This window comes from Pelophylax lessonae, assembly GCF_965119305.1.
Source record: "Pelophylax lessonae genome assembly, chromosome: 6".
NCBI classification, from domain to species: Eukaryota; Metazoa; Chordata; class Amphibia; order Anura; family Ranidae; genus Pelophylax; species Pelophylax lessonae.
The window spans coordinates 193896663-193924510 of NC_138773.1; the positions used below are offsets into that span (position 1 = coordinate 193896663).

The 27848-nt window shown below is 44.0% G+C and overlaps 1 protein-coding gene across 4 annotated transcripts in view; it reads right to left on the reverse strand.

Moving 5' to 3' along the window:
* The window catches only part of RAPH1 (Ras association (RalGDS/AF-6) and pleckstrin homology domains 1), a 330513-nt gene extending 306420 nt beyond the window's left edge, over window positions 1-24093 (reverse strand). For 2 of the 4 annotated variants that reach the window (XM_082260726.1, XM_082260725.1), the window contains exon 1: window positions 23830-24092. The gene's annotated coding sequence lies outside the window, so the exon portion shown is untranslated. Of the gene's footprint in view, window positions 1-23829 lie in introns of all 4 variants that reach the window. The other 2 variants (XM_082260727.1, XM_082260728.1) reach the window with 2 other exon arrangements.
* Window positions 24094-27848: the final 3755 nt, after the last annotated feature.

A 27848-nucleotide genomic window follows, 5' to 3' on the forward strand; every position in this document is an offset into this window, starting at 1 on the left:
TAATGCATCCATCAGGCTAACCAGTGCCCCAAGACACCATGTTCTAAGCTTGAACGACCCACTATTTTTATATATAATTAAACTGCTTGGGGTGTCAATGTAAAGTTGATGTCACCCCCAGATTGTTTCGCACATTGCAGTGCGAACTGCGGAATGGTGCATGAATTGGATCACATTGGTGTGAACACCCATTCGATTTGATTCCAGTGCGGACCAAAAAAAAGAGCCCAGCACCTAGGGCTGGGCGATTTTGCCTAAAAAAAAAATCTTCGATTTTTAAAGAAAAATTCGAGTTTCGATTTTCGATTTTTTTTTTCCAATGCACTTAAAAAATGACTTCAGACATCAGATATAGTGTCAAAAGTGCAACTTTATTGCCATTTTAACTCCTCAAGAGTTAAAATGCGTAGAATCCCAAAACAATAGACTACTAGACATTAGACAGTAAAAGAAGACGCGGGGGCGTCGCGCTGAGCGGGGAGGGAGGAGACCACCCGAAACCAATGCTAAGGAAAAAGAGAAAGGACCTTGCCTGTCACATGGCCCCATAGAACACAGTTGAAAATGAGGCATATATGCTTTGCATTTTTTTTAAATAGGTTTGTAGCGCTACCCCCTTGAGGGCTACTAGTTTTACAAAAAGGTTCACCTTGTGTCTGCAGCCAGGCGGGTGGCATTCCAGCCTGGCAGCCAAGCAACCAGCATTTGTAACAGTCAACAGCAGTCAGAAAACAGTCAATGTAATTGTTGTTTTTATTGGGGGATTTAAACTTTGATGGGATATGGGAAACGTCCAGGTTGCCAATAATCCATTAACTTTATACATTGAGGACCCTGTCTCTTTAGGTAATCCTTAGACTACCCAAGAGAAACCTCTCTTATGTGGCGCGGTCTCTTTAACAGCAAGTCGTCACATACACTGCATCAACTGTATTTCCACTCCTCTTCTCACCCCACAGTCTCTAAATACAGAATCTCACAGTCCTCCTAAAGCAAGGGGTGTAATACCTCCTGGGATCTCTGGAAACTAGCTGGGCCCTGTGCCTGGCTGCTTCTTTCCCTTTGTCTGCCTATAGAGCTTTAAACGTACAGATGCCCCACTACCTCTGATCCTTGTTTCTAAGGGGAATGGTTGCTCACAGTACAGCTCACTGGGGTGCTTGCGCTTCACTAGCTTTAGGAATGCCAGCAACCAATACTGACTGTGGCGAAGGAACACACACCTCAACCACACAGCCAGCCAGAGGCAGCACCCCCCTCCACCTGGGGGCCCCCTCCTGGCTCAGCACTCCATCTTTCCACATGACTCCCCAGCAAATGGCAGCCCCAGCAGTATTTCTGTTGTAAACAATATATATATATATACAGCGGCGCCATCTACTAGCCACCGAACTCCCCACCGCCGCGCCTGGATGTGACGTCAGCTGCGGGGCAGGCGGTGCGTCTGTACAAGCCGGGGCTGCGGCGCGCTGTGATGATCACAGCGCGCCGCAGCCCCGGCCTGTACAGACGCACCGCCCGCCCCGCAGCTGACGTCACATCCAGGCCGGGGAGACTGTACCTATCACAGCGCGCCACAGCCCCGCCCTGTACAGACGCACCGCCCGCCCCGCAGCTGACGTCACATCCAGGCGCGGCGGTGGGGAGTTCGGTGGCTAGTATTGTACAAAAAACTCGAGTTTAACAAAAAAAAAAAAAACGTTTCAAACCAAAAAAAATCGATAAATCGATCGCCCAGCCCTACCAGCACCATTTTGGTGCGAATGCGATGCGATTTCAGCCAGTTTGTATGGCTGAAATTGCATCGCACAGAAATCGCATGTGATCTGTACAGCAGTGCGGTGCGAATCACATGCGATGTCTAACATTGCAACAGTGTGAACCCAGCCCAAGTGGCCATTGAAGGTTATTTTTTTTTTTTTAATTTCAATATCTCAGTTTTCAAATAAGCAATGCTATTTTCCAACAGAAGTAAATTTGGGTTCAGAAATGTTCCAATCTTTTAGGCTGGGTTAACACTTATGCGCATTGGAAGCAGGTTTGTCCGCATCCAATTTGCATGACAGGAGATTATGACCAACTCTCAATAGAGCCAGTTCACACATCCTCGGGGAGGCCGTGGAGTGCATTGCACAGGGGTCTTGTGTGTCTTTGGCTCAGTTTCAGGCAAAAATTTAGACCAGATTTGTCCCTGAAACGGAGAACAGGGAAATACTGACGCACGCACCCCTATTGTGAGCCGCACCAGTATTGGATGTGAACCCAGCCTTAGGGCTCTTTCACACGGCCGCTCCGCTTGTCCGCAAATCATCCTATTTTTTTTGCGGATGATTTGCGGACATACCAGAATACCATCCGCTGACATCCGATTTTCTTCCTTAAGTTCTGTTCCGTTTTTTTGAACGGAACAGAACCCTATTTTTCCTCCGTGTGAAAAACGGAAAGGAAGGAAAATTGGATGTCAGCGGTGTCATCCGCTGACATCCACTATGCCCATAGACTTACATTATGTCAGCATATCATCCGCAAACGGATGGGATGATATGCGGACACACGGAGCGGATGACACAAATGTCATCCGCTCCGTGAAAAAAAAAAGTCCCGCAGCGGAGTTTTCACACGGAGCGGCCGTGTGAAAGAGCCCTTAAACAAGAGGAAATGGCTATGCGGCTATAGTGAAGCATACAGTATTCTGGCTAACCAAAACAACAATTGCATGATTATACAAATATTATGAACATTAATTTATCTTAGGGATATTAAACATATACTGCTTAATTTACTTTGTCCCTTCTATTTCTATATGTAGACGATGGCAGCCCTTTTCCAGCCTGTCTGCAGGGAACCATAAGTAGTAGGAGCTTCTTGTCCTCCTAGGCCTTTGAAATACAGGAGTTAAAATGAATAAATATCAAATTTAAATTGGCATACAAATATATATTTGAAATTAAATCTTTATTATTTTGTGGAAATACCACGGTGTGGGTGGATTACTGTACATCATGCAGAACGGGGAGGTGAAACCTCCAATAATCTATATATAATATCCCGACCCATTGTGTTTAGTGGGCATTGAGGAGGAGGGAGAGAGTGGGCTGTCATTTACCACTGTATATACATCCACATGTGTGACTATAGTCAAATAAGCTGCTCAGTTGTGATAGGGAGGAAATACTCAGCGTGTGCAGAGTTGTCACCCCAGCTACAAAATACTTAGCTGAATTGGGGACATGGACAGAAGGTGGAGCTAGAGAGCAGGATCAACCAGTTTTTTTGCAGAATACAAAAAACGAATATCATAGTGACTGAGTGAGTATGAACAGCATGTAATACAACATATATTTATTGTTTTTTTTTTTTTATGATGAAGGTTAAGTGACACTTTAAGACAAAAAATAGTAGAAAGCATACATTTTACCTAAACCCTTGATAAGGAAATAAGGGCAACCATAATAGTTAAGATAAAAGGTGGTATTAATAATATATTGTCCCAAATAGTCCTGGAGTAACTCAAAAGCCTGTTCACCAAGGAGACACACAAAAAATATGACTATTAACCTGACCCACAGCCGGGATCAGAAAACCCAGACGTGTAAAAACTAGGCCATCCTGAAGCGGGTCTTTAACACATGAAGAAACCTAACTTCATGGAAGATTAGTTGAACCCATGGGTGCATGTTAAATTTGCATTTCTTCAAGGCTTTTATAGAGCATAATCTGATTGCAACATCTTCTAAAGTATGTCTGGCTAAAAACTTTCTCAGCTTTGTACAAAGGAGGAGAAGAATTAGAACCCAGTCTAATTACTACAATCCAGGACTCCATTACAGAGATTTTCCCTCATTTCCTGTTCTGTCTTGTAAAACTATTGTAAGCAGAAGGCCAGGCAAAATCTTCAAAATTGACTCAGGCAAAAATATAAAATCTGTCAGGGCTTCTAGCCTTCCCCAACATTATTTTAAAAGTGTTTTTTTCTTTTTTTCCTTCTGTCTGTGTTGCTGATAAAGAACTTTCACTTCTTCTCTAGTTGCTACCAGGACAAGACATAAGGGTAAATTGCTCTAAAGGAGCCCTAGAATAACAGAAAAACCCAACAGGGGTTATAACCCTTGCTAACTCTATCCAATATTAATGCTGGCCATAGACTAGCCAAAAAATTGTTTGAAAATCTGTCATTTGGTCCGATCGTTTGTTTTTCGTCCATTTAATGGGCACAAATAGAACATAATATTTAACTTTTCAGAGCCGAAAAAAATCGAAGGAACAATTTGGAAAATTCTGCCGAACAAACGATAACTTGAAAGGTTAATGTGTTTCTCGGCCGAACGGTTTGCACTAGGCCTATGTGACAAACTGAACTAAAAACGTCCATTAAATGATTTATCGTTCGAAATTCGGTCATTACATGATGGGATGATTGTCTGCTCTCACGGACGATTTTTCATTTTTTGAAAATGAGTTTGAACAATTTTTTGGCTAGTGTATGGCCAGCTTAAGAATTATACATTTTGGCTTGACATACACTGAAAATTTACCAAGGACTACATAGCTTAAGGGAAATCTATCTCCATTTTTATCAAATCATGTTTACCCTCATTCTACATAGCTGTTGGTAAATCAGAAGGAAATCTACCAGCTTGAAGCCAACATTACTTTTAAGCCCATGCAAGGCTTGAAAAGAAGCGCAGGGTGTTTTCCTATCTTAGACCTCATGCAAATGGACACCTTGGGCCATGCAATATAAAATTCACACACACAGCCTGCAGCAGGTTTGTACACTCATACATACAGTGCATCCAGAAAGTATTCACAGCACTTCACCTTTTCCACATGTTATGTTATGTTACAACCTTAAAGAAAAGGAGCAGGATAAATCAAAGACAAACCCACTCACCCGGCGCTTTGAGGAAAAAACCCAATAAATAGGCTAAGATATATAAATATAAAATGTATCATAAGCAGTAAATGACAAAGAAGGTGTATTATAAAAGGTGATAAAACAAACAGCTCCACAACAGATAGTACACTAGAAGCGCTAATAATTTATGCACAAACATAAATCAATGCATAGAGTCTCTGTAATGGGTAGATATGAAAAGAGATGATGCACACAAATCCAGAGAAAAGTGTAAATGCACAGAGTAACAGTCCAATGATGCAGATCATCAACAGTGGTACATCCAAGCCACAGAGAAAAGCCTTCACCTCACCTCTGTTAACGCCTTATGGTAATAAACTCACCAGAGGGCAATGAATATGAGCCAATCATGCCACCACAGACAGGGAGATGGTAGATCCACGGACTCTCAAACCCTGGATAGGAATTTCACCTCACTCCGAGAACACTTGGTGCACTTCTGAAGCCTTACTAACCCTGGATGGGGGCCACTCTCCTCATATGGTTGTACAGGAGCCACTCCGCATACCATAGTGCATGCAAGCAAAGTAATAAGCCACATAGCGTAATACTGTATAAACTCCAACTTTATTTACCAAACTAAAAGACCCCTTAAGTATTGCACTTACATCAATAACATAAATGACAGCATGTGTTTAAAGGGTAAACCTGTGTCTTGCAGTCGTTCCCCGCTATGTGCAGCTCGCCGCTCTGTACCTAGCTGGCCAACTTCCAGGTATGATGTCGGACGTAGGTAACCCTGGTGACCGCGTGACCACGCGCTGACGCGTTTCGTCAGCAAATGACTTCAACTGAGGGCCCTTTTAAACACATGCTGTCATTTATGTTATTGATGTAAGTGCAATACTTAAGGGGTCACCTACGTCCGATGTCATACCCGGAAGTTGTGCATCATCTCTTTTCATATCTACCCATTACAGAGACTCTATGCATTGATTTATGTTTGTGCATAAATTATTAGCGCTGCTAGTGTACTATCTGAGGTGGAGCTGTTTATGTTTTATCACCTTTTATAATACACCTTCTTTGTCATGTTACAACCTTGTTCCAGAATGGATTACATTCATTATTTTCCTCAAAATTCTACAAACAATACCTCATAATGACAATGTGAAAGACGTTTAAATTAAAAAAAAAAAAAATCACATGTTCATAAGTATTCACAGCCTTTGCCACGACACTCAAAATTGAGCCCAGGTGCATCCTGTTTCCACTGATCATCCTTGAGAGGTTTCTACAACTGGATTGGTAAATTCATTTGATTGGACATGATTTGGAAAGGCACAGACCAGTCTATATTAGGCCCCTTTCACACAGGCGGACCGTTCAGATCCGCCTGTCCGTTTTTTTGGCTGATCTGAACGGTCCCCCCATGCATTCCTATGGGTCATCGGATGTCAGCGGAGACATGTCCGCTGACATCCGACCCGATCCGATCCGTCAAATCTGGACGGATAGAAACCCTATTTTCCATCCGTCCAGCAGATCGGATGGGATCGGGTGAGAACGGACTGACGGTCCGTTGACATCCGATTTCCCCCATAGAGATGCATGGGGACCTGTCAGCTGTGTCTCCGCTCTGTCATCCTGCTGCTCAGCGGGTGATCAGCGGCTCGATCCCCCGCTGAGAAAAACGGACTCCGTCCAACGGATGGAGTGTGTGAAAGAGCCCTAAAGGTCCCACAGTAAACAGTACATGTCAGAGCACAAACCAAGCCATGAAGTCCAAGAAATTGTCTGTAGACTTCCGAGATAGGATTGTATTGAAGCACAGATCTGGGGAAGGGTACAGAAAAAAAAAAACTTCTGCAGCATTGAAGGTCCCAATGAGCTCAGTAGCTTCCATCATCTACAAATGGAACAACCATCTCTGCTGCACTCCACCATTCAGACAGAAGCCAGTCCTCAGTAAAAGGCACAAGACAGTCCATCTGGAGTTTACCAAAGGGCATCTGAAGGACTCTCAGACCATGAGAAACAAAATTCTCTGGTCTGCTGAAACAAAAGTTGAACTCTTTGGCCTGAATAGCAAGCGTTATGTCTGGAGAAAACCAGGCACCGCTCATCATCTTGCCAATACCATCCCTACAGTGAAGCATGTTGGTGGCATCATCATGCTGTGGGGATGTTTTTCCGCAGGAACTGGGAGACTAGTCAGGATCGAGGGAAAGATGAATGCAACAACGTACAGGAACATCCTTGATGAAAACCTGCTTCAGAGCGCTCTGGACCCCAGACTGGGGCAAAGGTTCATCTTCCAAAAGGACAACAACCCTAAGCACACAGCCAAGATAACAAAGGAGTGGCTATGGGACAACTCTGTGAATTGCCTTAAGTCAGTGGTTCTCAAATCCGGTCCTCGGGACCCACCAACAGGCCAGGTTTGCAAGATAACTAAATTACATCACAGGTGATCTCATTTGCTTCTCAGTGATTGCAGTATTCTAGTCTGCATCCCCCAAGGTAATACTTAAAATCTGGCCTGTTAGTGGGTCCCGAGGACCGGATTTGAGAACCACTGCCTTAAGTGGCCAAGCCAGAGGCCAGACTTGAATCCGATTGAACATCTCTGGAGAGATCTGAAAATGGCTGTGCACCGATGCTCCCCATCCAACCTCGTGGAGCTTGAAAGCTCCTGCAAAGAAGAATGGGAGAAACTGCCCAAAAATAGGTGTGCCAAGCTTGTAGTATCATACTCAAAAAGACTTTAGAGGCTGTAATTGGTGCCAAAGCTGCTTAAACAAAGTATTGAGCAAAGGCTGTGAATACTTATGTACATGTAATTTTTTTCGTTTTTTTATTTTTTTAATAAATTTGCAAAGATTTTAAATAAACTTCTTTCACTTTGTCATTAGAGTATTGTTTGTAGAATTTTGAGGAAAATAATGAATTTAATCAATTTTAGAATAAGGCTGTAGCATAACAAAATGTGGAAAAAGTGAAGAGCTGTGAATACTTTCCGGATACACTGTATGTGTGTTTCCACAAGTACTGGGGTATACCTGCATACAGCAATTGATTTCTATGGGTGATTGTACACAGCCCCTATGGCTCCTGGATGGGGAAATAGGCTCAGATTTTATGTTGTATGGCCCTAGGTGCCCATAGGCATGAAGACTTTGTTACCTCAGCTATATTTCACACACACGCTGGCAAATTGCGTGACACCAATACCATTACCCCATTACCGCTGTAAGAATTGTTGTGCCCAGTATTTCAATGGCAACCTCCATGGCTCCATCACATAAGCAACAAAAGTGCCCAATCATTTTGACAGGGTTGATCTGACACCAAGGTGGTGTATAGGATTAAAAAAGCAACATCTGAACAAACGGTTACTTCTGCTCAAATGACAGGAGCACAGAGCTTGTTGCAGAAGATATAAGATATTGTTTGAAGCACTGTTTGGTCATGTAATTCACCACCAATTTTATCTCACACCACATCAGCAACTTGCATTATAAAGTGTTTTTTTACCTACACAGATGGTGTCAACTTCAAATGTAAAAAGGGAAGTAGGAATTGTGTTTAATAACCGGATATTTCCAGTGCGATACGTCTAAGTGACTAGTCCATATTATCACGCACATAGTTAATTTTATTCACCGATTACTTGTATGAACAATCTCCTTCATTGTCAATCTAACTTACCACACAAAGTATTCTGCAGAAATGTCAGCAATCTGCTCATGTAGTAAACTTTACTTAAAAAAAAAACAAAAATTGGGAGATATGCATATTAAGCTTGCATTATTGGATCTTTAAAGACAGACAGGAAGTCCTTAAAATCAATGGAGTCATTTTCTATTCAGCTAAATGGAGAAGTACATAAATCTTTTAGTGTGCTCAGGCTGTTTATCCATTATACTTTACAGTCTAGGGAAGGCTGAAGACTGCAACAAGATGGGAAGCTTGGGCTATTTTAGAAAGCAGGGCACACTGATGAATTGAACCAGGCATTTATACATGTACCTTTCATGCGTTTCATTTTTTCAATGTGCTACTAAAGCACTCATGTAACAATCATAAGGCCATAAGGATTCATGAACACAGGAATTGGATACAGATCCATAGTCTTTGTGGGTCTGGGAGGCCCTTTGCCTGGCTTTAAAAAAATAAACTGGAAGAATTCGTGACGCAACATAAATGGAAAAGCATGCAGCATCTGGCATTGTCCTAATGTTTTTATTTTGAGTAAAGCAGATAAATTGGATTGTAAAGGCAGAAGGTTTTTTTTATCCTAAAGCATTTCCCTTCATGCTTACCCGAGCTCCATCTAGATCCAGCGATGTTGCAGCAGTATCTCGGCTGCCCAGAACGCCGTTCCTCTTTGGCTGAGACAGCAGGGCGGCGCTGTTGGCTTCCGCTGCTGTAAAAGTCAGTCAGCCAATGAGAAGAGAAAGGGGGCAGGGCCGGGCCATGGCTCTGTGTCTGAATGGACACACCGAGCTGTGACTCTGCTTGGATTCCCCATAGCAAGCTGCTTGCTGTAAAGGCACCCAATAGGTGAGAGGGACCTGAGAAGAGGAGGATTGGGGCTGCTCTGTGCAAAACCATTTCACAGAGCAGGCAGGTATGTAAGTTACATGTTGTTTGTTTATTTTTAGTTAAAAATAATGCCTCGTACACACGCATCGATTATTGGCCGGGAATTTTTGGCAACCGACTCCGACTTTTTTGCCGAAAAAAATCTGGTGTGCAGGCTATAAAATTTTTGTTGGACGTCAACACAACGGCCGATTTTCCGTCAGTCAGTACAGATTTCGGCAGACAAAAATCTGATGAGCAAGACTGGGCATGCTCAGAGAAGAAAAAACACACGGAAAGTAAACCAGCACATGACATCACTTCTAAAGTAGATTTTTGTTGGCCGAGAAAATTTGAGTGCAGTCTAGGCACATTCCAACCAACAAAACACAACTCTGGATAAAAGTCGGATGATCGGTCGGCCGATAATCGTTGCGTGTGTACGAGGCATAACAAAGGCTTTACAATCATTTTATGTTTTTTTTTTTAATCCTGTGTGCCTCTCTCTCAGTTCTGTTCCAGGTGATGGCAGTCACCAATACAGAAAGGAGAAATCTCTCCAAGCCCTCATTCACATTAATGCGGCTTTGAAATCGTGCAACTTCAAAGCCACATAGTGCGACTTGAAAGACATCTGTGCAGCTTCATGGGCAGATGTCTATTGAAGTCGCACCCAAAATCGTTAAGGGTGCAGGAACTACTTTTGAAAATTGGTGCAGCACCGCAAAGTCGGTGTCACATCGAATTTCCATTGCCAGCAATAGGCTGCGACTTGTAATGCGGTTTGGAAACCCACAGAATTACAGACACTTCGTATAATAAATCCGGGACAAAAAGGTGCAATCTTCTGTCAGGTTTTTACTGCTGTCTGCATCCCCGCTGGGGAGATCCCACCTCCTCAAGTACCAGACACAAATGGTCACAAGGAGAAGCAGTGAGGTGAAACATGCAGCTAAAACATTCCAAAGTGGCCAATCATAACCTGACATTTGCAAATACAGGGAACAATTCACAAAATGTACTTGTTAAAAGTCCATTCACACCAGAACAAGGTGGGGTAAACCCGCGTTCAGTGGGTTTCCTGTAGGGATGCACCGAAATGAAATTCTTGGCCGAAGCCGAATAATAATGAAATGCTTGGCCGTTGGCCGAATACCGAACGCGGTGTTTCGCATTTTTTCCATTTATTTTGCCAATTTTTAGGGGGCACGCTGATGGGCACATTTTATGTTAAGGGGCACGCTGATGGGCACATTTTATGTTAGGGGGCACTCTGATGGGCAAAACAAAACATTTAAATCAGTGTTGCTCTTAACATAAAATATGCCCATTAGCGTGCCCCTTAAAATAAAATATGCCCATCAGAGTGCCCCTTAACATAAAATATGCTCATCAGCATGTCCCTTAGCATAAAATAAGGGGTACGCTGATGGCCACATTTTATGTCAAGGGAGCACTCTGTTGGGCACATTTTTTTTCTTTTTTTTTTTTTTTAAGGGGCACGTTATAGGGCACTCTAATGTAATGAGCATGGCAAGTGGCAACAACATATGGCAGTCTGCACACTAATGCTTGTGCAGCTGCCAGCTACCGTATTCTCCCCCAAATGTGCTCAGCTCCACATCACATACCTGAACTGCAGCCAGAGCCAAAAGCCGCGAACAGGGGGGCGGGGCGTGGACCTAGTGTGAAGAAGCCGCAGTCAGGAGCAGGGGGCGGGACGCGCGCGTGACGTCACACCCCCTACTCGCGGCCGGACAGGACACCGGCGGCGTGTGAGAAGGGAGCCGCAATGAGGAAGGTGAGCGGTCAGGGCGGAAGCGGACATTGTTCGGCTCAAAATTATTTGGCCTTTTGACTTATTCGGCCGAACGCCGAAAGTGCTATTTTCTCTATTTTCGGCCGAATAATGTTCGGCCGCCGAATATTCGGTGTATCCCTAGTTTCCTGTACCGCATTCAAAACACACTGCAGTTGCTATCTGCAGCAGGTGTCAATGCCAAGTTAATGACACCCCAAGTGCAGATCACAAAACGCAGTGCATTTGCCTGCACCGGATCACATGATACAGAGATACATTTGGATCAAATCGCACCGCGCTGCACGAGTCACACAGGAACGCACAGCATGTTCCTAGGAGTATCCTGATGTGAACCAGCCCTAAGGAACAACAGAACAATCACTGTCAATCATAACTATGCAAGGCCCATCTATGTCACTATATTCAGATCCTTATAAATATTACTCCAAAATATCTACAAAAATGTATATGGGTATCAATTCAGTAGTCAGATTTGCAAAACAGCCTGTGTTTGAAAAATGTCCCAGAAATGTCCTTGGTTTCCAAACCATCATAAAAAATTCATAATTTACTGTATGTTGGGTTTGTGTCCTACCATTCCTTCATTTTCTGGTGGCTCTGCAAGCACTCACTAAACATCAGTATTTAAAGTGGAAAAGGTATTTTTATGAATCAGTTCAGTAGACCTTATGTAATAAGGGATGTAGTAGTTGTTGGATCTCTAATCAGTATGACTGTGCATGACTGTCGGAAGCTGGCTAGCTAATGCCTCGTACACACGCATCGATTATTGGCCGGGAATTTTCGGCCAACGTCTGATCGGCCAATTTTCGGCTTGTTAGTATGATGCTTTCGACAACCGACTCCGACTTTTCGGCCGAATAAAATCTGGTGTGCAGGCTATAAAATTTTTGTTGGCCATCAACACAACGGCCGATTTTCCGTCAGTCAGTACAGATTTCGGCAGACAAAATTCTGATGAGCAAGACTGGGCATGCTCAGAGAAGAAAAAACACACGGAAAGTAAACCAGCACATGACATCACTTCTGAAGTAGATTTTTGTTGGCCGAGAAAATTCATGTGGCACATTCCAACCAACAAAACACCACTCTGGACAAAAGTCGGACGATCGGTCGGCCGATAATCGTTGCGTGTGTACGAGGCATAAGCTTCAAGTATCCCTGGTGAACTTGAGAACCACACATCCAGTCATGTATATTTTCATTCTGGGGAGTTTTAGATACAAATCAAAAAAAAACAAACAAAAGTGGAAAAAAATGCATCCCTTTAAATCCTATGGAAGTCTTCACACTGGTCGGTTGAGTTTTTGGCTACTTTCACAAGGCTTCATTGCTATAAAACGCAGAATCTTCCGCTTTTTTTTTTTTTTTAACTGAAAAACTAATCAGTGTATATGCGTGAAAACATAGAGCAAGCAGGAATTTTCAGAATGCAACAGAAAAAGAAGTGACCATAGGATTTAAAGGGGATACATTTCTCACACATTTTTCTTTTGCTTTTTTGATTGAAAAACTGATCAGTGTGAAAGGGCCCTAATACAGTTGGTCACTGTCTAGCACCAGGTTGGCATTCAACATTGGTAATTAGGTTGGTATCCTACAACTGCTGCTGGCACTGCTGGAATGTGGTGGTTGCTATAAACTGCAGGTCCAATTGTTTCTTCTGTAATTTATTTTTTTTATTTTTATTTTGCAAACTGTCCTAGAAGCCTTTCCTTCTGGCAGCACCGTTTTAGCCAGAAAAAACGCCTGACGCTTGTAAAAGTGTGTAACGTTTTAAGGCGTGTTTACAGGTGTCAAACGCTTGGGTGTTAATTTAATTGGCCAGAATAATTTATTCTGGCCATTGAAGTAAATTAACGTTCAAACACTAAACATGTCTAGTGTTAACACGCATTTAGACAATTTTACATGCGTTTACAAGAATCAAGCATTTTTTTCCACCAAAACTCTGCTGCTTCTGGGCGCACTGGCAGCAGGTCTTCTTTTCTGCTTCTAAAAGCTCCTGCTATTAAACGCTGCTAAAATCTGTGTATGCTTGGACACATAGGCTAACATGCAGGGGAGTTTAGAGGCAGAAAAAGGGGGGTCAGGCCCCTAGAAGCAACTGCAAAAATGTCCAGTGTGCATGAATCCAGAGTTAAATCAAAAATAAAAAGTATTAACTCAAGCATTTCACTTGACATTTGTGTGTCTTAAAATTTCCAATCATGTTACCCAATTCTAGGTAAGCCCGTTCTTTCTTTGTGCATATGTTCCCTTGGTCAGAAAACTGATAGTTCAGAGCTAGGGACTTCGTTTATCAGAGGTGCCTTGACATGGCAATGTGGCTTCCACATATATTTCCAACCAAAACCGGTCTTTAACCTAGGAGTGAAAACAGATTTGTTTTTTTTTTTCTGGATGACTTGAAAGTTTGCTGGGGAATCTTTTTGTACAGTTTTGTATATTGCCCTGCACATATGCACCTTTATCTGTTTGCCATCATTTCCTTTTCCTCTCTCTATATACACACACACACACACACACAAAATGCCTGGTACTGTGCCAAGCAGTCTGCCAGAACCATAGTGGAATGGAAGCCTGCTGACCACATTCCATACATTTTGCAGCCACATACCGAACTCAGCTAAAATTAATAAAACGCCAAAGCTTATACCCAAGCAGTACCTTGGCATATTAATGTGTTACACTTTTTGCCAATTCACCATGCATATTTTACTGAACCGCATCAAATTTTAAAGACCTTCATACACAAACTTTCTCCAATAGGTAAAACAATCATGCTGTAGATAATTGTAATGACTGCCATCATCTGTAATGCTTGATATACAAAAGCATCAAGTGCTGGGGACATGGTGAGAGGCATTCAAGATACAGAGAAATGCAGAATCCACATGGAAAAATCATCCCACTTACATTTCTTTACAAGCAATACAAAGGTGACTGATGCTATGCAAGTTACAATACACATTTCAGGTACATATACAGTATGTTTACAATTTTACCAATTAAAGGATTTGTGAGTCTGTTCTAATTCTGACCAAATATTTACTCTCAGAATGAAAAACAATCAAAACGTATTACCAAATCCACTATGCAGAATTCCAAACATGAACGCTGTAGTCGTATGAGAGACTAAAGCCTCGTACACACGCAACAATTTTTGGCCGACCGATCGGCCGTCTTTTGTCCAGTGTTGTTGTGTTGGTTGAAATGTGCTCTGGACTGCACACGAATTTTCTCGGCCAACAAAAACCAACTTCAGAAGTGATGTTATGTGCTGGTTTACTTTCCGTGTGTTTTTTCTTCTCTGAGCATGCCCAGTCTTGCTCATCAGATTTTTGTCAGCCGAAATCTGTACTGACTGACGAACAATCGGTCGTTGTGTTGACGGCCAACAAAAATTTTATAGCCTGCACACCAGATTTTATTTGGCCGAAAAGTCGGAGTCGGTTGTCGAAAGCATCATACTAACAAGCCGAAAATCGGCCGATCGGACGTTGGGCGAAAATTCACGGCCAACTATCGATGCGTGTGTACGGGGCTTTAGCTAATATGGTGTAACAAAGATCAAACTGAAGAACTATACTGTATATCCTGCCATTACCCGAGTCTGGACAACAGGCCATAAATACCTGAGGCGCAGAGACATATTGACTGAATCTAGAAGATAAGGTTGTGTGACCAGTTGCTTTTCATTTGACTCATAGCTCAGCAGGATACCACAACTTGTCTCCTGCTGACTAGGAAAGATGGAACACAAATAGTGAGCAAGCTGATTTTACGGTGTTTCTAAAATACAGCTCTGAAAAACATGTTTTATATCATTTTAGTGTGAACACCATGCAATCTGTTTTTAACTCTCCGCTAAAAAGTACAAAAAATTGTAGGCAGCAAACACCCATCTGGGAATACTTCTTGTGGCTTTTTACATCTCAAATGAACACTGAAAAGTGTTGTTTAGGCACAAATAGTTCAAAGAAGAATAAAGGATTACACATCCCGCAATGAATGGATCAGGTCAAATGTAAGGGAAACCTACTTACTGCAAGGAATTACCTACCCAATATGCAACCACCATTTAGCTAAAAGAGGGAAAACCTATTACATCAAGCATTGCATACTCAGTGATATCTTTACCACTTACAGGTTTACCCTATATGTTGGCCTTCGACTGCTCATGCCTAACTTTGTCTGCATCCCACAACTGCAACTTCGAATTGAAGCTGAGAAATGCATGAATCATGGGTCTAGGGTTAGGAGCCGTACAATCCACAAACGTTTATCAGATAAAAGCATGTCAAGGCACTTTTTGGTGCCTAAACTTACATTGGGGGGGGGGGGGGACCCCCAGAAATGGTTTAACTTGTACAACATAGGCCCCTGGCATACAGGTGATGCAGAAGTAACACCAGAGCAGGACAGCACCAGTAGACAAATTTTGAACCAGACTGTACCCTTCACTGGTTCAGTTGGATGAAATACAAAAAAAAGGGAGCAGCAACTTGCACATCTCAGTTGACCCTAGCATGCATATCCATGAAGACCGGTTTCTGAGAATTGCTGTCCACTGACCTGTGCTTAAGGGGATACTACCATCCATGTAAAAACTTATGTCTACATGTAGTAGTGGCACCACGTGAAAACCACATCTAAAAAAGAGGCATCTTTTTGCTCATATGCAAGGAGCCCAAGTCACACACTGTGCCAACTTTACTTCCTGAACACCTCCTTCAGGGAAGAGTGCTAAAGTGTTTGACAACTTAAGAATCATTGTCACGGGCGCAGAGCGCCATACAGCTTGAAGAGCCGTTTATCTTTTTGTACTAGTGTGTAGCTGTGTGCAGGCAGCCTAAATATGTGAATGCATATACATTGCCTTCACACACACACACACCTGTACTGCCAAGGTTGACATGTATGCAGTGACAGGTGCATACTCTTGACTGCCTGTGTGCAGCTATATTCTAGAAAAACAAAAAAATATAAAGGTCTCTTTGCTTAGGACAGGGCTCTGCACACGTGTGAATTAGCTCTAATGCTGGGAACACAAGATCCAAATATCAGCCGGTTCAGCAGGAACCAGCTGACATTTGGACAGTGAGTAACAGCTGCCTGTCTGGCACAAGCGTCTTCTGTCGAACGGGCATATTGGAAAAACAGCATTCGATCAGCACTGGCAGTCAATGGCTGGGAGAGCTGATCAGTGTGTTCTGGCGGGGGGCAGTCCAATAGTTAGTTTAGTGACCCCTCAGCTTTTTTTTTTTTTTTTTTCGTTCAACCCAGACTTAACATGTGTACTAGGCTTAAGGCCCCTTTCAGATGGGCAGACTCTGCCAGCAGATCCGCCTGCTCAACGGGGAATCTGTCCTGTGTTCCCCGCTAAGCAGGCGGATGACCGCTTTGTGTCTGGGACACAGCCCGTTCTACTCTATGGGCAGTTGGATAGATACAGACCGCCTGCCAATTTTTATCCGTTTAGATTCCCCAGATGGATGGGAAATGGATCCCCATTCGTCTGTTTTTAGTGGAAAGGATCGGGTCAGATGTCGATGGGTCTTGAGTTGACATTCGCCGCTCAATACAGGGGAACGGGCAGTCTGATCGCGTACGCCTAAAAAAACCTGACAGGTGAACGTAATCGATCCACTCGCGTGAAAGTGGACTAAAGCCTCGTACACACACAGATTGTTGGCCGACCGATTGGCCGTCTTTTGTCCAGTGTTGTTTGTTGGTTGGAATGTGCCTAGACTGCACACAAATTTTCTCGGCCAACAAAAACCAACTTCAGAAGTGATGTCATGTTCTGGTTTACTTTCCGTGTGTTTTTTCTTCTCTGAGCATGCCCAGTCTTGCTCATCAGATTTTTGTCTGCCGAAATCTGTACTGACTGACGAACAATCGGCCATTCTGTTGTTGGCCAACAAACATTTTATAGCATGTACACCAGATTTTTTTCGGCCGAAAAGTCGCAGTTGGTTGTCGGAAGCATCATACTAACAACGTTGGCCGACAATTTACGGCCAACAATCTGTGCGTGTGTACGAGGCTTTAGAGTGAAAACACATGCAGTAGATACATGGGAGCATTCAGTATTTTTTAGATATAACTCACACAAATTTTTAAATACATAAATTTAGATATTAAAGTTTTCAAGAATAGACCTGATTTGAAGAAACAAGACATAAATCTGGGAAATATGCAATCTGTTTCTCAGAATTGTTTCATGTTGCAACAAGTGGTGTGAAGATAAAAAAAAAAAAAAAAAAGAAGAAGCAGCAGCCAACACACAAAAAAACAAAACAATCAGTAGGAGTATTCCTTCTTTTAACTACTGGGGGTTACCAATGGTTATACGAGACCTAACAGTTTCAAATTCTTGCCTAGAAGACATAATGCCGATATTGAACAACAAGACTTCCACAAAGGGAAAAGCTATTTTTTAATCTAATCAGTCATCCACACCCAACATAATCAGAAGGAGGGACAACAACAGTATGGAATGCCAATAGTTAAAAATGTAGCAAGGAATCTGAAGGCCAAGATGATCGCCAAAACAATGACACATTAAAACATTATAACACGCCATCGTGAAGAAAAGAACAAAGCTGCTTAGAAACCACATAGCAACACAGCAGACACAGCATACGTCCTGATTCAGTTTTCTTAATGTGTACCTTCCTACTAGATAGAACGAGAGATCGAAAGGATATTTATAGTTCCCAATACACCTATATAATATATTCATCACACCTGTAAAGAAACATACTTCAAAGACAATGTAGTCATTGTAACACTTGAGTGACTACACACACTTCAATAAAAGTAAACTAGGACCCATTCACTTGAGAACATCAGATCACGTACAGTAGGTGCTAACATTTGCGAGATAAGCTCTTTTTAAAGGTATGTTATTTAATTTATTTTGTATAATCAAAGGTTTAGTAACATACCTTAAAATTATAGCTGGTCTCTAGTCCCGTTTTTATCTGAAATGCATCTTTGTAACAAACTAATCTTTTAAAGTTCATGTCATATCTTTTCCTCCTCTAAGGTGACTACGCTGGCTTGCAGTGTCCCCCTGGAGCCACTTTGTTGTATGCCCACTCTCTACTTCTCCATAGAGGCAGCATGTAAGTGATTCATTCAAAGTTACACCCTTGCTTCTCCTAGAATTTATTTTTCAATGGGATTCGCCTAGCAACAGCTATGCTCTGTATGTCAAAATGCGTGCTCCCTAAAGAGAAGTTCAGGGAAGCGCAGCACAGAGGAACACAGCACAAACACACCTCACATCATGGAAGCTGCGGGATCTTTTAGAAATCTTCACTACAGGGATGCCGGTTCTCTTCCTGTTCCAGAACCTCCAGTGCACAGGGATTATTAGCATCTGGTCTCTGGACTCAGCAAAAGATCAGGTGGGGAGCCCCCCCCCCCCCTATCCTCCATTTAGAAGCGTTCTTTTATGGATTTCTCATTGCCTGTAACACAATCTGTGAATGGGTGAAAGGCTGACAAGTCACAGGATTATCTCCTCCATTCACAGATCATGTTACAGGCAGTGAAAGGTAAGAAGGAACATAATCTCCATGGAGGAGGATGCGGCTCCCTGTCAAATGTCTTTTTCCATTTCATTTAGCCCAGAACTACTTTAAAACATTAGAAGTGCTTGTTGGCACATTCACTGGCTTTTCCAAAGCGGTTACACTGATTATTACCTATTCTATGCAGAAAAGGGAATCAATATTTGGCTGTAATTGTGCTGTATTGTCCCTTAGCAAGTTCAATAGATATCAAGTTCCAGTGGGACAAGCAGACCTTTTTTTTCTGAGCTCTCTACCCATATGTGGTCACCTACAGCAAAGAGAATATCTTGTTTGTGGCGATGAACTCTTCAGTTTATTCTCTGACAAGTTACTTTACTTAAATACACAATTTGATGAGTATAAAGTTTTTTCAAATGATAAAAGTCTGTGAAGTCTGAACTCCCATCCTGCATACTTGCTCTGGGTTAGTGGCTAGCTACATAGTGAAGCCAAAATCAAGTCAGTTCCCGTTATTCTATCCTCACCAGTTGCCTTTAAAATCCAGAATACTAGACTTGGTGAGACAGCATGCAATGCCATAATGGAAAGTCATCCTAACAGTATTCAATACAGAATTACAAGGATAATATTTTGCATGCACGTCTGTCCATTGCTTACATATGCATATGTTGTCTCACAACAAATGTATACAACAGTTCCACAGAGAGTGCCTGTCAAGCTGCTGTACCAAATATAATGCACATTTAGGCTCCATGTACACGGGACGCTGGAAATGGCCGTTTAGGAGCAGTTGGGCGTTTTTTTCAGAAGCCCCTGAACCCATCTACATTTTATTTTATCTGTCCATGTACACCAGGTCGTTTACAGTCATTTGCAGGCAGTTGCATTCAGGGACTGTTTTTAGAACGCAATTATTTGCGTTCGAACGTGTGTTTCCCGGCGTTTCAAACGCACAAACGCGTCCAAACGCGTCCGAACGCGATGACCCGCGTTTAGCGTTCGCGTTTTTCCATTTTAAAGGGGAATAATTTTTTTGACCTCTAGGAGCGCTTCTAAACGCAAACGCCCGCAAACGCTGCTAAACGCCCGCTAAACGCGGGTACAAACGCGACTGAACGGACGTTTCAAACGTCCTAAAAATTCCAGCATTCAAAGGGACTTTTAACAACGTCCCGTGTACATGGAGCCTTAGGCTCCATGTACACGGGACGTTGTTAAAAGTCCCTTTGAATGCTGGAATTTTTAGGACGTTTGAAACGTCCGTTCAGTCGCGTTTGTACCCGCGTTTAGCGGGCGTTTAGCAGCGTTTGCGTTTAGAAGCGTTCCTAGAGGTCAAAAAAATTATTCCCCTTTAAAATGGAAAAACGCGAATGCTAAACGTGGGTCATCGCGTTCAGACGCGTTCAGACGCGTTTGTGCTTTTGAAACGCCGGGAAACACACGTTCGAACGCAAATAATTGCGTTCTAAAAACAGTCCCTGAACGCAACTGCCTGCAAATGACTGTAAACGACCCTGTGTACATGGACAGATAAGATAAAATGTAGATGGGTTCAGGGGCTTCTGAAAAAAACGCCCAACTGCTCCTAAACGGCCATTTCCAGCGTCCCGTGTACATGGAGCCTTATAAGGCAGACATCTGTTTAAATGGACATCAGCACTACACTGTAATTTGGTCAGGTTAAAAAGTGTTTTGTATTTGGGGGAGGGGTGTGTGTGTGGGGGGGGAGGGGGGGGGGACTTTAATCTGTGATGTTCATGGTGGTATAAGAGTGAGGCCCCATTTACACGGATGGACACATATCCCTTGACATCCTTCGCTCCATGGAGTGCAATAGATGGTCCGATCAGGTCCACCTTAAGAAATGACAGACGGACACGATCAGACAGAATGTATTGATCTCGTCGGAGCGACGGATGTCAAGGGACATGTGTCCGTTGACACCCGCCAAAATCTGATCCTGTCCTCTAAAAACAGACAGATGGGGATCCATTCCCCATCCATCTGGCAGATCAGGTGGCTATCGGATGGAAATGGACAGGCGGCAGCCCATAGAGGAAAGCAGGTTTCCATCCGACAGCCCATAGAGGAAAGCAGGTTGTGCCTGTGTCTGCTCTGCATCAGTGGAGTGGACACGAATCTACTGGCAGACTATGCCAGTGTGAAAGGGACCAAGTCCTTTCACATGGCTGTATCTGTTCAGCAGGAGATCCGTAAACAGATCTCCTGCTGAATGGCAGATGAACGTGATGGGTGATACCTCTGTCACACCCCTTCGTTTTTTTAATTCTAATCTTGACAGCATATGTTCGTGGTGGAATAGAAGATAATGTGTCTGTTTACATTAGGCTACCTCTGGTCCTTTAGGTTTGGGCCCAGAAACACGAAAAAGCATGCAGACCTTTTCCATTTTTTTTCTAGACCTGAACAGCCTGACTGGAAAGCAACTGGAAAACTAGAGGCTGAATTTGTATTAACTATATAAAAGTTTTATACACATTGTAACAATTATGAAAATGTTCTGTGAATGGCCTATACAGCACAGCTCATACATTTCAATTAGATCTAAAATTCTGGGACCCTTTGGCACTCACAGCCCCTGCAGACAGTAATCTGTGTTTTATGCCTATTCAGGGGTCAGTAAAAGCAACAATCTCCAGCAATCTTTTAAAAGATTTTTCCAGTATATGACTATTACTTGCAGCATGCCAGCAATCTTTGACCATCTCTTGTAGCATGCCCATAGTTTTAGGTCACTTTCAAACAGAGCAGATTCTGTTCTGATCAGCAGGGGAACAGTGCAGATCAGGAGGATGACATCGGTGTCTGATCAGTTCTTGCAGAGCAGACACGGATAGAGCCGTCCAGCTGTATGGGAGGTTGGGAATAAACAGACTCTACCTGTCTCTTTAAAGCCAAAAACCCTATGATCCAAACCTTCTAAAAGGAAGAGGACAGATCGCTTTCTGTTTTTTTTTCAGTGGACCGGATTGGACCCGGAGGTATGCAGGTGTAAACAGACACAAGTCCATTAACAGCTGCCAGTACATAGGGATGCATGGACCATCCGATCAGGTCTATCTGAAAAACTGACAAGCCGACCTGATGAGATCCCCCATGTGAAAAGGGTCTTCTCATTCCTGCCTGCTGTCTTTTTCAGCTTTGTGTAGCATTACAGCCAATGAATATTACCAGAGGCCCTCGGTTGATGTCAGGAGCCACACTTGAGGCCCCAAATATTAAGTAAGTCGACCACCACTGATCTAAACCTCAAAGCCAACTTTGATTGTGACCCTGGTGACAACTCACCAGTGATGTCTTGCTCACCAGCCTGAAAGGGATTGACCTATGCATACAGGTGTGTCCTACAGAGCAATCAACATGCTGGCCAGTGACAGGATCACAAGTTGACATGATGACGTTAAGTTGCTAAAGCAAATAATGATCACAAATCTCTTTTTTTTTTCAATGAAATACTTTTTTCCAACTTCCATTCTTGCATACTAGTGATCCCGATCTCCTCCAGCATTTTCCAGCCACTTCCTATGTATATAAACAGTGATGGGGATGATGCTCTGTACCAGACTGTACCAGTGCTTTAAAGAATGACTGAGCCTGCACAATATAGGCCAATGCATCCGCTTGTTGTCTTCATCAACAGGAATGAGCTCAGGCGTTTTCGGAGTCCGAACCTGCCCGAACTATCCTGCCAGGAATCTGTCAAAGTAGACAGCCAATCATAGGTGGCGGAGGCATTTCCAGCCCCACAGCTACATGCATGCAATAAGCATATATATATATGCAGATGTGGGGCAGGGATGGCCTCCTTTGCCTATGATTGTCTGTCTGCTATGTCGCCTTCCTGCCATTATAGCTCAGGTGGGTTCGGAGCTCAATGCCGTATGACTGGCTGTCTGCTCTGTCACTTTCCTGGCAGTATAGTTCAGGTGGGTTTGGAGCTCAATGCCGTATGACTGGCTTTCTGCTCTGTCACTTCCCTGGCAGGTTCGGAGCTCAATGCCATATGATTGGCTTTCTGCTCTGTCACTTTCCTGGCAGGATAGCTCAGGTGGGTTCGGAGCTCAATGCCTGTTCTTTAGGGGTGCATGTGATTTTAGGGATGAGCTTGGATGTCTTCTCAACTAATCTCTAGCCAATTTTTTATTATTTCAATGGGATACAAATGGATCATTCCTGCTCACAGCTCAGGCAAGCAAAGAGGTGGTGACCAGAAGTGAAAAAAAAGGGGGACGACACGGGGATCATCTCCAGTGGCAACACAGGACCACAATAGAGAGAGTTGTCACCTCATCACAGGAAACTCCTCCATATTACCATCATGTATTATTTTAATAAAAGCTGCAGATTTGAAGAGACTGATAATGCCAATGAAGAGACTGATAATGCCAATGAAGAGACTGATCATGCCAATGAAGAGACTGATAATGCCAATGAAGGAGTGTGAGGTTTGAGTGCTTGGGTTGATTTGTAGCAGACCAAGTTGTCATGGAGTGTCCATGTCCTCATACACAGATCACCTCCTCAGGATTGTGGGGAACAGGCCAGGCTGGGAGATAAACTTGTGGGAAGCATATGGAAGTCTCCTACACATTGTAATAATAATCAGAGGCAGCACACATCTCCCTATATACACACAGACAGACAATGGTGCAATGTGGAGCCCACTCTTGCCCATCTGACCTGTCACCTCTGTGGGATCTCCTCACACACAGACTGGGGAGGGTCTCAGCACTGACAACCCACACCCTACAATGAGGAGGATGGATGGATGGATGGAGTCTCCTCACCCCATGGACAGGAGCGGCCACACACCTGACTGACAGCACACAGCTCACTCATCGATCAGCCGATCTTCCTCCACCCGGTGTGCCCGCTGTCCATGTGCTGATCCCACACCCTGTACTGTACACCATCCTCCTCCGAGCCATAGCAGGCCCCCTGTCATTGTCCGCCCCTCCCCCGCACCCCATACACACACAGCCCCCTCTCACCTCAGCGGTGTCGCCCTGTCGGTGTTCCCGGTCTATTCCCAGTTCGGGGCCCGGCCACACCACAGACAGCCGGCGGCCTCTCACCTCCTCCCAGCTCCCGGCTTCAGAGTGATGGCAGTCAGGGGAGGGGGGAGAGGAGGGAGGAGGAGGGGAGGAGTAGAGAGGGAGGCCCTTCCTGCCTCCCGGCTGCTTCCACAATTCCCACTTCTCCTGCAGGGAATGGAGGAGTCTTCCTCAGCTCCGGCTAGAAGAATGAGGGCTGGGCGTCGTGTGGCGGCTGTTCTCTGGCTGCAGACACCGGTCCTCTTCTCCTCCTCCGCACATATATGACGGCGAGGAGCTCCCTCCTCATCCACCTCATAGTCTCATCACCGGGCTACTCCCTGTGTGCTCCCAGCTCCTCCCTGTCCGGCCACTAGGTGGTGCTAGCCCCTTCACTGCCCCCTGCTGCTCACTGCCACACTTACACTGGATGTGCATGCATTATGCTGCTAGTTCAATATAATGATTTTGCTTATTACACACACACACACACATATATATATATATATATATATATATATATATATATATATATATATATATATATATATATATATATATATATATAGCATTGCCAATTACATATTTGGACATGCACATCAGTCTACAGCAGAGATGGGGAACCTTGGCACTCCAGATGTTTTGGAACTACATTTCCCATGATGCTCATGCGCTCTGCAGTGTAGTTGAGCATCATGGGAAATGTAGTTCCAAAAACATCTGGGGTGCCAAGGTTCCCCATCACTGGTCTACAGGGGCTGTAGCTCATATATACATAGTAGGGCCAATTTAGATCAACCAACCTACCAGCCAGCCATTGGTCTATGAACAGACAACTGGCATGAGCCCAGATCCCAGCTGTCCATCTTCTGGAACAAATTCCCTAAGGATGGCAATAGACTGATCCACATTTGGCCGCTTCAACAGTGACTGGCTGAACATCAATCCCCATGTGCCCATTAGTAATGAGCTCAGGCGTGTTCAGATCGTAGTTCCAACCCACCTGAGCAGGGCTGGGACAAGGGGTGGGCAGGAGGGCTGGCTGCCCTGGGCGCAATGTTTTTTTGCAGGGATGGGGGTGCCTTGACACTAACCCTAAGGGAAGGGGGGTGCTGTTTGTCATCTTTGCCCTGGGTGCTGGATGACCTTGTCCCGGCTTTGCACCTGAGCAATCCTGCCAAGAAGCCAACACTGCACACCGCCAATCATAGGCAGTGAGGCATTTCCCTGCCTGTGCAGCTGTGGACTGGGAAATGCCTCACTGCCTATGATTGGCAGTGTGCAGTGTCGGCTTCCTGGCAGAATTGCTCAGGTGGGTTGGGACTTAGATCCCAAACATGCCTGAGCCCATCACTAGTGCCCATCGTCTTTTGACAGAAGCTAATCCTTACTGCGATTGCAGTCGAACAGGCACCCTGGGAAACTTTTGGCGATCAGTGGGTGCTGCCAATCAGTTGCAGCCATTGGCGGTGTTAATTTTAACATCAAATTTCAATTTTTATTTGTAGTCATAGTCTTTTTTATTAAAATGCAATTTCAGTTTTAGTAGAAAAGCTTGGCAGGGGACAGGCTTTTCTACTCAGGTTGTGGTTCATTCCTATAGGAAACTAACTGTGAAAGCTGTTGTATTGATACACCTAGAGCAGCTGATGTAAAACTACAAGTCCCATCATGCCTCTGCCTCTGGATGTCATGCTTGTGGCTGTCAGAGTCTTGCAATGCGTCATGGGACTTGTAGTTCTGCAACAACTGGAGGGACGCAGTTTGCATATCCTGACCTAGAGTGTATTTCAGTTATTTAAAAACGAGCTTCAGGTTCCTTCAGAAAAAATGAAAAGTCAGCAACTACAAATACTGTAGCTGCTGACTTTTATTATTAAAACACTTCCCTGACCAGGAATCCAGTGGTGTCCGCACCTAAGCCGATTTTTTCAATCAGCTGTTGGGTAATGCCGTCGCCATCTCCACTAAGGGAAAGCGGCAGTTTATGAAGACTTGCGGCTTCACAGCCAATTCCCTACCAGGTACCAAACAATTTCAAAGGAGGTCAGCAAAGTTTTTTTTTTTAAGTTTATGGAAAGTCAAGACTTTTTTTAGTTTTGGATAGAATAGGAATTGGTTAAATTACTGGTAAGCAGGAGCGTTCGGCCATCAGGGGCGCCGCCCCCTTTGTTTGCATGCGGGGAAGAATGCGGGGCCCCGGACTCATAGGTTTCTGTGAGGTTTTTTTTTTTCTTCAAGCCACATAAATAGAGCCTGAGACTCTAATTGGCTTGAAAAAGGTTGGGCTTGGGGTGCAGAGCACAGCACCCCGAACCCACTCACTTGTTACACTAGCGAATCAATATTCGCTATTGTCTTCCGGCTTCTCCTCCAGGCCATTCAGGACAGGAGGCGGATCGTGTTGGCTGGGAGCAGAAGCCGAGGAAGCTGTAGTGCCTTGACCACAACATCTGGAGGGCAACATCTGGAGGGCCACAGTTTGCATATCCCTTACCTAGAGAGCAGGGGTGGGTGCAGACCTGAGGGGGGTTTGTTTGCTGCCCCCCCAAAAAGTTGAGCACCAGCTGCCACTGCTGGTAAGGTTTCGATTTTGTAGAGAGTAAACATAAGCAGAACTGAAAAATATGTTTAGTTTAATTTCAGATAGATTCGTTATTTTACTAATTTCATTTTGTTGATTAGTTTCGTTACATTTAATTTAGTTTCGTTTAATATTTTTCTAACAAATTCCAATTTTTCTAAACGCTTTGAATTTGGATCAGTCTAAATATAATCGACTGATTAAAATTCTGTGTGAACAATAGCTGTTTGTTAAGGAGTGAGCCAGGAAGCCGGTTGCCGTGTCCTCAACAACCTATGACTAATCAGCTGTCATCGGGCTTCCCCACTGACAGCGTGAATGTAAACAAAAGATTGCCTTGGGGTCTGGCATGGATTTGAAGGGAAATGCCAAAATGTAAAAAAAACAAACCGCATGGGGTCCACGGTCCCCCACAAAATCAAGTGAGTGCCCCCCCCCCCTGAACCATACCAGGCAGCATGCCCTCAACATAGGGGGATCCTTTGGGGCAGGGGGTGATCTGACCCCCCCCCCCAAAGCACCTTGTCCCCCTGTTGTTGCCAATGAATGTGGGAATGCAGGGGGTGACTTCTTGGAATCTGGAAACCCTCTTTAACAAGGGGGCCCCCAGGTCCTGCCCCTCCCATGTAAATAGGGTAATATAGTAACCCTACTCATTCATCAAAAAAGTGTAAAAAATAAATAAAAACCCATACACAGTTTCTGACAAGTTATTTAAAAAAAAACAAAAAATAAATGTCCCCCGAAGTAGATCCAACGTAAAACATGATGCCCGCTGCTACCGCCGACTGAGTGCTGGTTCACACTGATGCGGCTGCGGCGATTGCATGTAATGTCGGAGCGCACTGCTCCTTCATTACATGCGATCGGCTGTGCGGTGCGAGTTTAGCCATACACTTTGTATGGCTAAATTCGCACCGCATCCGCAGCAAAGACGCACAGGACCCTTTTTTGCAGCCGCATCAGGATCGGATCGCACAGCAGTTCACACTTGTGCGATCCGATCCTGTGCGAACTGCAAGATCGCACTGCGATATGCGATCAAACTGGGGGTGTCGTTAACATTACATTGACACCCCCAGCGTATCGCATATGGCAGTGTGAACTGCCGGGGGTGCGTTTGCGATGCGGGAACAGGCTGCGAATTCGCAGCCTTCCCGCATCGCATAAGTGTCAACCGTGGCTGAAAGGAAACCAAAAAAAAGGTGGCCTGCCCCTTAGCTTTTAAAGTACTGTCTGATGGGGGCAGATTGCGGGAGCATTTGTAGGGACCGGAGGTTTTTTTTTTTCTTTTTTTCGGGTCGACGGGGGCAGCGTGATTGACGATGGATCTACACCGGAGGATATTTTTGAAAATTTCTTATGTTTAAATAAAGCACTTGTCAAAAACCTG